At 59.8% G+C, this 7,823-nt stretch overlaps 2 non-coding genes and 1 pseudogene across 2 annotated transcripts; all 3 read right to left on the bottom strand.

Annotated features, from left to right (window-relative positions):
* Positions 1–226, bottom strand: part of LOC142793496 (large subunit ribosomal RNA) — a 4,442-nt pseudogene extending 4,216 nt beyond the window's left edge.
* Positions 227–1,380: 1,154 nt separating this feature from the next.
* On the bottom strand, positions 1,381–1,533 carry LOC142793488 (5.8S ribosomal RNA). The gene has a single exon (XR_012891577.1). It is a non-coding gene; the product is annotated as a 5.8S ribosomal RNA (ribosomal RNA).
* A 1,719-nt stretch (positions 1,534–3,252) lies between these two features.
* On the bottom strand, positions 3,253–5,067 carry LOC142793481 (small subunit ribosomal RNA). Its single transcript, XR_012891570.1, has one exon. It is a non-coding gene; the product is annotated as a small subunit ribosomal RNA (ribosomal RNA).
* Positions 5,068–7,823: the final 2,756 nt, after the last annotated feature.

The raw sequence follows: 7,823 nt of genomic DNA on the forward strand, positions 1-7,823 counted from the left end.
CCCACTCTGGGACAAGCCCCTGTCAGGGGGACTTGCACCGTCGCAAACACCCGAGAACGTCGCCTCCCATACACCACATTTCCCGACCGCCTGCAAGGACGGGGGATTCGGTGCTGGGCTCGGTCCCGTTTCGCTCGCAGCTACTCGGGGAATCCCTGTTGGTTTCTTTTCCTCCGCTTAGTGATATGCTTAAATTCAGCGGGTTGTCTCGCCTGATCTGAGGTCGACAGCGGATACATTCGCTTCCATCAACTTCCTGCACGACCGCGTGCGCTCGCCCTACCAAGTGCGCCCGCAACCCTGTACAGGGCCACTTCTTCACAAGGCTGGCAATCGGCTTCCCCGCTGCACGCGTGCGGCGCACAACCGGTGTGACGTGGAAGTGACGGGACACGTTCGTAAACCCATCGCGAACCGAGTACGACGCCCTACCAAGTGCGCCCGCAACCCTGTACAGGGTCACATCTTCACAAGGCTGGCAAGCGGCATTCCGCTGCGCGCGTGCGTCGTCCGAGCAGTTGCGTGATAAACGACCGTGTCGAAAGCCCAAACACCGCCGAGGCCAGTCGCCGCCGCCGCAAGGGCAGCCACGCAGCCTGGCGAGAGGCATCGTCTCGTGTAGCGTCGCCCCCGCCCCAACTGGAGTGGCCCAGTTTTTTGAACGGGACGGGAACTGCGAAGCACTTAGACCGACGGCGGACTACGACGAGAACGCCTTAAGCTTCGCCAACGTTTCGCCAACTCGTGCGGGAGACTTTTTCCGCTTCGCGGCAAGTCGTCGCGCCGTGCTCTCCGCATCAACCGCGTACGCAGCGAACCGCAAACGTCGGGCGCAGCCTCCTCACCTCCCTGCGCTTTGCGCGCGAACGTTCCCTGTTCGCGCGGCAAAGCCTGGAGGAGGCACGGCCCCGCAGCGTGTTCGAGCGCCCGGTCTACGGGACACCCTGCTTACTTCGAGGGCAACAAGCGCAACGCAAGGCTGCGATCTCGCGCACTTTGCGCACGGCTGGAGAAGCTTTGCTGGCCGGCTTTCGCTCCTCGTGTTTACCGTGCGTTAAAGTTGCGCGTCCGTGGCTCTCGCAGCTCTTGCGCGCCCGGTCGCAGAGAGGAGTACGCAACCTCGACCGCACTTTCCCTGCAGGCTTCCTTCCGACTCGAAGTCCTGCGGCGGTCTCAACGAGGTGCCACATCCTCAATGCAGTCGGTCGCCCCCGTTTCGGTTGGGCTCTGGCACGACGGTCGCCACCGTCTCGCCCTTGAGTGGCCGCTGTTGGCGCTCGCTGTGAGGTGTTCAGCGTGCTGTCCGTGTTGCCGACGCGGTCAAAACGAGTCGACGGCTCACGTTCCCTTGTGCGCCGAAGGCTCTCTTGATATGTGATCCGACCCTCAGACAGACGAAGCCAAGGGAAGACCCAAGGCCGCAATGTGCGTTCAAAGAATCAGTGCTCAGTGTGTCCTGCAATTCACACCAAGTCTCGCAGCTGGCTGCGTTCTTCATCGACCCGAGAACCGAGTGATCCACCGCTTAGAGTCGTGAAAAAGTGTTTGTTCAATTCCGTACAGTCAAAACCAAACGTTTCTGGCACTCGGCCAAACAGTGGCCAAGAAGGGCGCTTTTCAGCGCACGCTTGGACTCCAAAACTCTGCCGCGCCTTTTTCGGCTGCCGCAAATCGAGCAAACGGTGTGTTTCGGACGGCGTTTCGCTTCCGCTACTTGCGAGTGCTTTCGTGGTCCACCCCTCTATAAATACTCGGGAGGCGTCGAAGCCGGTTCTCCAAGCCGGACCCGTAGGTATCGTTGTGTGCTCGCTCTCATTGGCCCGCCTAACCAGAAAATGCCTGCGGTACACCCATTTGGATAAGAGTGCACGCAGATGCGGGCCTCGACGGCTACACATTTCCTCGGGCGGCCGCCTCCCGGCCTCCGTGGAGCGCGGGATGCACGGTCCCATCGACAAGCCTCTCCCGTTTTTACCGTGGCGTCGCGGTTCACCACGGCGGGCGGGTCGGTCTCCTCCGCATAAAAAGGGGGACCCCCGCTTTTTGTTCCACGAAATCGCACAAGCTTTTTTCGCATCCACGGTTTGCCACCGCACACCAAAATGCCGATCCGGCTGCCTACTTTAGCCAACAGGTGGAGCCAGGCGCGCCGTACTTGCGCGGCACTTCCCACGTCCACCGAAGTCGGTGCCAAGGACCACTTTCGGCGCCGGAGCCGCGTACGAGCCTACTCGAGGCGGAAGAACGAAGCCAGCAAGGGCCTGGCCGCAAGTGCGTTCAATTGTCGGGACGTCCAAGTCCCTCGTTCTTCCGTGCTTCCTCTTTCGGCAAGTCGTTGCGGCACCTTCCCAAAGCGCGCAGACCCGCTAATCGCGACGAGCGCGACGTGGCCGTGCCGCCTTTCCCTCGGCAGCAAGCAAAACGCCTGGCAACGTCGACGCTCCCCTAACCGCGATCTCGCACCGTGTTTCGTGTGGCGAATTCAAAAGCCGGCCGGCGCTGCTGCAACCATTACGGTCGGTACGCATACGCCGCGGAGGGCGGGACGGTCATCGGAGCGTGCGGTTCCTCCATCGAGTACTGCGCACCTCGGCCGTCGCATCGCCGTGCCATGACCGGCCGCGCGTCAACGCGAACCGGTGCCAGCGAGATCCCTCGCCTGCAAGAACCGACCGGCAGCCTCCGTCACCCGAGGACGCGGAGGCGCTTGCCGCGGACGGCGGGACGGTATGCACTGGTGCACAGCGGACCCGTCACATCGCCAGTTCCTTGACCGACCGCCGACGCTTGTGCCGTTCCTCTCGTACTTGGCAGTCGCCGCGCGATTGTCGGGTCTCGTTCTTGCACGCTCGAACGGTCGGGAGGGCACTCGGCTGGCGTTTCGGGAACGCGCAGCCTCGCCTTCTACCGACGTAACCACGACTCGCCGTTCGCGCTCCGCCGCTCCTGTTTACAGTACTAGGCGGTCCCGCAGCGGTCGGGTCGCGCATTTCGAGCGCTTCGAGCCACGGTGCAGTGGCGGGTCGAAAGCCGACCTATGAGTGCGTTGCGCCGTTTGTACCCGCGTCCGCCACCTGGCCGACCGTCCAAGGTCGCGGTGTTGGCGTCCGCTGGGCGCAACAATTTGTCACGGGGTGCCGCTCCACATTCAGGCAGCCCCGTGGGGAAAAGCCGACCCCGCGTCCAAACGGGGTCAGCGGCAGAAAGTGTCGGGCGCAGACGCAGCTGAGGCGCTCACCCTTCACAATCCGTTAATGATCCTTCCGCAGGTTCACCTACGGAAACCTTGTTACGACTTTTACTTCCTCTAAATGATCAAGTTTGGTCATCTTTCCAACAGACCGGCGCAACCGAAAGGCCGCGCCGGACATCGGTCCGAAGACCTCACTAAATCATTCAATCGGTAGTAGCGACGGGCGGTGTGTACAAAGGGCAGGGACGTAATCAACGCGAGCTTATGACTCGCGCTTACTGGGAATTCCTCGTTCAAGGGGAACAATTGCAAGCCCCTATCCCAATCACGAAAGAAGTTCCACGGGTTACCCAGTCTTTTCAGACAGGGATAAAGACACGCTGCTTCCTTCAGTGTAGCGCGCGTGCGGCCCCGGACATCTAAGGGCATCACAGACCTGTTATTGCTCTGTTTCGTGCGGCTAGGAGCCGCTTGTCCCTCTAAGAAGGTTGTAAGGTGCTGGGAACCCCGCACCTATTTAATAGGCTAGAGTCTCGTTCGTTATCGGAATTAACCAGACAAATCGCTCCACCAACTAAGAACGGCCATGCACCACCATCCACCGAATCAAGAAAGAGCTCTCAATCTGTCAATCCTCCCAGTGTCCGGGCCGGGTAAGTTTTCCCGTGTTGAGTCAAATTAAGCCGCAGGCTCCACTCCTGGTGGTGCCCTTCCGTCAATTCCTTTAAGTTTCAGCTTTGCAACCATACTTCCCCCGGAACCCAAATACTTTGGTTTCCCGGAAGCTGCCCGCCGAGTCATTTGAGTAACTCAGGCGGATCGCTGGTTGGCATCGTTTATGGTCAGAACTAGGGCGGTATCTGATCGCCTTCGAACCTCTGACTTTCGTTCTTGATCAATGAAAACATTCTTGGCAAATGCTTTCGCAGTAGTTCGTCTTGCGACGGTCCAAGAATTTCACCTCTAGCGCCGCAATACGAATGCCCCCGTCCGTCCCTCTTAATCATTACCTCGTATTCCAAAAACCAACAGAACAGAAACGAGGTCTTGTTCTATTATTCCATGCAAGTTTATTCAGGCGACTCGCCTGCGTTGAGCACTCTAATTTTTTCAAAGTAAAAGCACCGGCCATCTCGAGGCACACAATGAAGTGCACCAAGAAAGAACCGGCATGATGTTCAGTCCGAGCCGTCGCATCGGGTAGATGCACTACTCGTCTGGAACTGAGATCCAACTACGAGCTTTTTAACCGCAGCAGCTTTAGTATACGCTATTGGAGCTGGAATTACCGCGGCTGCTGGCACCAGACTTGCCCTCCAATTGATCCTCGTTAAAGGATTTAGAGTGTACTCATTTCAATTACGGGGCCTCAAAAGAGTCCCGTATTGTTATTTTTCGTCACTACCTCCCCGTGCCGGGAGTGGGTAATTTGCGCGCCTGCTGCCTTCCTTGGATGTGGTAGCCGTTTCTCAGGCTCCCTCTCCGGAATCGAACCCTGATTCTCCGTTACCCGTAACAACCATGGTAAGCAAGTAACCTACCATCGAAAGTTGATAAGGCAGACACTTGAAAGAAACGTCGCCGGCTCGTGGCCATGCGATCAGCACAAAGTTATCCAGAGTCACCACACAATACGGGCCGAAACCCGATCGATCTTGGTCTAATAAAAGCACCCGTTACCCAAAGGGCTCCAGGCTCACTGCATGTATTAGCTCTAGAATTGCCACAGTTATCCAAGTAGGAAGAAACGATCTAAGGAACCATAACTGATTTAATGAGCCATTCGCGGTTTCGCCTTATTTCGGCATGTACTTAGACATGCATGGCTTAATCTTTGAGACAAGCATATGATTACTGGCAGGATCAACCAGGTAATCGTTCGACTGCGCGTCCGTCCTCGCCCTCGGCGGGCCGGACGCAGTCTGTGTGCGGCGGAGGCCACCTTCAGGCGCCCCAACACGCTTATTTTGCACTCCGAGATGACGGCGTTCGAGCTCGCTACGGCACAACCTTCCCGAAAGACGAGTGGGAGCCGTGCGGCAAGAAGCACGTTCATGCTCGCTCTTTTTCGTTGCATCGACTCGGTCGCGCCGTGCGGGTTGCCCAAGCCCGCTGCACTGTCGGTGGACCGGCCGGAACTAGCAACGGAGCCGAGACTGCAAAGCCGCCAGACGACGGGTCACGCCCGCGTCTTCGGCGCTTTCGCATCTGAATCGCCCGAGGACGACACGGAACACACCTCGATATCGTGGTAAAACGGCACCGTCCGACAACCAGCCCCTAACGCATCAAGCGGATGAGGCTGCAGACGACTGCCGTGGATTCCCCTGGAGCAGACCCGAGGACACGCTTGACGAGGCCGAAGCCCGCCGCATATCAGACACCCGGTCGCTTTCGCGTACGCCGCTCACGAGAACCCCCACATAATAGCAGCGATAAGTACCCAGACCTCCTTGGGCCCTAATACGAGCGTACTCGAGAAAATTTCACCGCGGGTGTGCCCCGAAACGTGTGGCATGTTGAGCGTGCCACAAGTCTACGTCGCTCTCAAACCCGCCGAGGTCGTAGAATTTGCGACCCTACTCACGAAATTCCCACCGAGGATACGGCCGCAAACGTACCGCACCTTGGGTAGGCCACGAGTTTGTGCAACACTACGCTGACGGCACAGCACCGAGGTCGTGCGCGCACGCACGGGAAAATTCCGCCGCGGTTTCTGCCGAAAACGTGAGGCACCACGACTCTCCGCAAGTTCGCGTCGACTGCGAAAGACCGAAGTCGTGAACGACGTGTCCGCTACTCGCCGCCGACACGCTGGACACCAAACGTACAACGACTCGACGGCGTCGTAGAGGCCCACGACGCGGTTTTCCTTAACGACGTCTCGGCGTGGCACCGACAGGTTAGAACGGCCGACCAACGTTCCCTGTCCGCCGTTCGGCTCAGTCGAAGGGCTCGGCGACTTCGGCAACGCTGCGAAGCCGCACGGTGACGCACGCCATGTACCCATTTTTTTTTTCTTTCTGCGTCTGCCGGGGTGCCCCTATAATAGCAGCGATAAGCACCCAGACCGCCGTGGGTCGCTCGCCCCGGCTGACGTGGTTTTTCGTACTCCTGCGGCGGTCGCCGTCAAGCACGTCCAAATACGCTACTTTCGTGGGCGCATTCACGCTCTTTCGCTTCGCCGGAGTGCCAGCACTCACTCTGCCAAAAACGGCGAACATCCGAGCGGCGGTTCCCACTTTTGCGTCGGCGTCGCAAACCCCGCCCCGGCAGACGAGGTTTGCCGTACTCGTGCGACGGTGGCCGGCGGGCACGTCGAAAGACGCCGATATCGTGCGCGAATTGGCGCACCTTGGCTTCACCGGAGTGCCGCCACTGACTCCTCCAAAAACGGCGAAGATCCGAGCGGCGCTTCCCACTTTCGCATCGGCGTCCCGAACTCCGCCCCGGCTGACGCGGTTTACCGTACTCGTGCGACGGTCGCCGGCGAGCACGTGGAAAGACGCCGATATCGTGCCCGAATCGGCTCCGTTCGGCTTCGCCGGAGTGCCAGCACTGGCTCGGCGAAAGACGACGAACATCCGAGCGACGGTTCTCACTATTGCGTACGCGTCGCAAACCCCGCCCCGGCAGACGCACTTTGCCGTACTCGTGCGACGGTCGCCGGCGAGCACGTAGAAAGACGCCGATATCGTGCCGGAATCGGCCCCGTTTGGCTTCGCCGGAGTGCCAGCAGTCACTCGGCCACAAACGGCGAACATCCGAGCGGCGGTTCCCACTTAGCCGTCGGCGTCCCGAACTCCGCCCCGGCAGACGCGGTTGCCGAGCTCGTGCGACTAGCGACCGCGAAGCCGTCTCGCGACGCCGCTTTCGTGCGCGGCTCCCACTGCGACCTGGGTCACCCGAGGTCGACGAGCAAAAAAGAATGTCGAAAAAAAATTTTTTTTTTTTTGCGTCTGCCGGGGTGCCCCTATAATAGCAGCGATAAGCACCCAGACCGCCATGGGTCGCTCGCCCCGGCTGACGTGGTTTTTCGTTTTCCTGCGGTGGTCGTCGTCAAGCACGTCCAAACACGCCACTTTCGTGGGCGCATTCGCGCTCTTTCGCTTCGCCGGAGTGCCAGCACTCACTCTGCCAAAAACGGCGAACATCCGAGCGGCGGTTCCCACTTTTGCGTCGGCGTCGCAAACCCCGCCCCGGCAGACGAGGTTTGCCGTACTCGTGCGACGGTGGCCGGCGGGCACGTCGAAAGACGCCGATATCGTGCGCGAATTGGCGCACCTTGGCTTCACCGGAGTGCCGCCACTGACTCCTCCAAAAACGGCGAAGATCCGAGCGGCGCTTCCCACTTTCGCATCGGCGTCCCGAACTCCGCCCCGGCTGACGCGGTTTACCGTACTCGTGCGACGGTCGCCGGCGAGCACGTGGAAAGACGCCGATATCGTGCCCGAATCGGCTCCGTTCGGCTTCGCCGGATTGCCAGCACTGGCTCGGCGAAAGACGACGAACATCCGAGCGACGGTTCTCACTATTGCGTACGCGTCGCAAACCCCGCCCCGGCAGACGCACTTTGCCGTACTCGTGCGACGGTCGCCGGCGAGCACGTAGAAAGACGCCGATATCGTGC

The sequence above is a fragment of the Rhipicephalus microplus genome, unplaced genomic scaffold, assembly GCF_043290135.1.
Source record: "Rhipicephalus microplus isolate Deutch F79 unplaced genomic scaffold, USDA_Rmic scaffold_303, whole genome shotgun sequence".
Taxonomy (NCBI): domain Eukaryota; kingdom Metazoa; phylum Arthropoda; class Arachnida; order Ixodida; family Ixodidae; genus Rhipicephalus; species Rhipicephalus microplus.